Source organism: Anoplopoma fimbria, unplaced genomic scaffold, assembly GCF_027596085.1.
Source record: "Anoplopoma fimbria isolate UVic2021 breed Golden Eagle Sablefish unplaced genomic scaffold, Afim_UVic_2022 Un_contig_6609_pilon_pilon, whole genome shotgun sequence".
Classification (NCBI taxonomy): Eukaryota; Metazoa; Chordata; class Actinopteri; order Perciformes; family Anoplopomatidae; genus Anoplopoma; species Anoplopoma fimbria.
In genome coordinates, this window is record NW_026550182.1 from 1 (window position 1) to 2,500 (window position 2,500).

Genomic DNA, 2,500 nt, shown 5'->3' on the forward strand with positions numbered 1-2,500 from the left:
TGGGGAAACAGTGGTGCAGTCAGCCTGTCTCTCCATGCTGCTCCATCCGCGAGAAAATGACCGCGACCGCCGGCTGAAAACGTCCGTAAAAGAGAGAGCATGGAGTGGGGAAACAGTGGTGCCATCAGCCTGTCTCTCCATGCTGCTCCATCCGCGAGAAAATGACCGCGACCGCCGGCTGAAAACGTCCGTAAAAGAGAGAGCATGGAGTGGGGAAACAGTGGTGCCATCAGCCTGCCTCTCCATGCTGCTCCATCCGCGAGAAAATGACCGCGACCGCCGGCTGAAAACGTCCGTAAAAGAGTGCATGAAGTGGGGAAACAGTGGTGCAGTCAGCCTGTCTCTCCATGCTGCTCCATCCGCGAGAAAATGACCGCGACCGCCGGCTGAAAACGTCCGTAAAAGAGAGAGCATGGAGTGGGGAAACAGTGGTGCCATCAGCCTGTCTCTCCATGCTGCTCCATCCGCGAGAAAATGACCGCGACCGCCGGCTGAAAACGTCCGTAAAAGAGAGAGCATGGAGTGGGGAAACAGTGGTGCCATCAGCCTGCCTCTCCATGCTGCTCCATCCGCGAGAAAATGACCGCGACCGCCGGCTGAAAACGTCCGTAAAAGAGTGCATGAAGTGGGGAAACAGTGGTGCAGTCAGCCTGTCTCTCCATGCTGCTCCATCCGCGAGAAAATGACCGCGACCGCCGGCTGAAAACGTCCGTAAAAGAGAGAGCATGGAGTGGGTAAAGAGTGGTGCCATCAGCCTGTCTCTCCATGCTGCTCCATCCGCGAGAAAATGACCGCGACCGCCGGCTGAAAACGTCCGTAAAAGAGAGAGCATGGAGTGGGGAAACAGTGGTGCCATCAGCCTGCCTCTCCATGCTGCTCCATCCGCGAGAAAATGACCGCGACCGCCGGCTGAAAACGTCCGTAAAAGAGTGCATGAAGTGGGGAAACAGTGGTGCAGTCAGCCTGTCTCTCCATGCTGCTCCATCCGCGAGAAAATGACCGCGACCGCCGGCTGAAAACGTCCGTAAAAGAGTGCATGAAGTGGGTAAAGAGTGGTGCCATCAGCCTGTCTCTCCATGCTGCTCCATCCGCGAGAAAATGACCGCGACCGCCGGCTGAAAACGTCCGTAAAAGAGTGCATGAAGTGGGGAAACAGTGGTGCCATCAGCCTGTCTCTCCATGCTGCTCCATCCGCGAGAAAATGACCGCGACCGCCGGCTGAAAACGTCCGTAAAAGAGAGAGCATGGAGTGTGTAAACAGTGGTGCCATCAGCCTGTCTCTCCATGCTGCTCCATCCGCGAGAAAATGACCGCGACCGCCGGCTGAAAACGCGAGAAAATGACCGCAACCGCCGGCTGAAAACGTCCGTAAAAGAGTGCATGAAGTGGGTAAAGAGTGGTGCCATCAGCCTGTCTCTCCATGCTGCTCCATCCGCGAGAAAATGACCGCGACCGCCGGCTGAAAACGTCCGTAAAAGAGAGAGCATGAAGTGTGTAAACAGTGGTGCCATCAGCCTGTCTCTCCATGCTGCTCCATCCGCGAGAAAATGACCGCGACCGCCGGCTGAAAACGTCCGTAAAAGAGAGAGCATGGAGTGGGGAAACAGTGGTGCCATCAGCCTGCCTCTCCATGCTGCTCCATCCGCGAGAAAATGACCGCGACCGCCGGCTGAAAACGTCCGTAAAATAGTGCATGAAGTGGGGAAACAGTGGTGCCATCAGCCTGTCTCTCCATGCTGCTCCATCCGCGAGAAAATGACCGCGACCGCCGGCTGAAAACGTCCGTAAAAGAGTGCATGAAGTGGGTAAACAGTGGTGCCATCAGCCTGCCTCTCCATGCTGCTCCATCCGCGAGAAAATGACCGCGACCGCCGGCTGAAAACGTCCGTAAAAGAGTGCATGAAGTGGGGAAACAGTGGTGCCATCAGCCTGCCTCTCCATGCTGCTCCATCCGCGAGAAAATGACCGCGACCGCCGGCTGAAAACGTCCGTAAAAGAGTGCATGAAGTGGGTAAAGAGTGGTGCCATCAGCCTGCCTCTCCATGCTGCTCCATCCGCGAGAAAATGACCGCGACCGCCGGCTGAAAACGTCCGTAAAATAGTGCATGAAGTGGGGAAACAGTGGTGCCATCAGCCTGTCTCTCCATGCTGCTCCATCCGCGAGAAAATGACCGCGACCGCCGGCTGAAAACGTCCGTAAAAGAGAGAGCATGGAGTGGGGAAACAGTGGTGCAGTCAGCCTGTCTCTCCATGCTGCTCCATCCGCGAGAAAATGACCGCGACCGCCGGCTGAAAACGTCCGTAAAAGAGTGCATGAAGCGGCTAAACAGTGGTGCTATCAGCCTCTCCATGCTGCTCCATCCGCGTGGAAATGTTCAAAGTGTTTTAATACGGACAGCGGGTGGTGATTCGCAGGCGTGTCCATCGTCTCTTGTGCCACCTTGCCCGGTTTAAATCGTCGTGATCAGCATAGCGAAAATATGACAGAGTGTTTTACAAC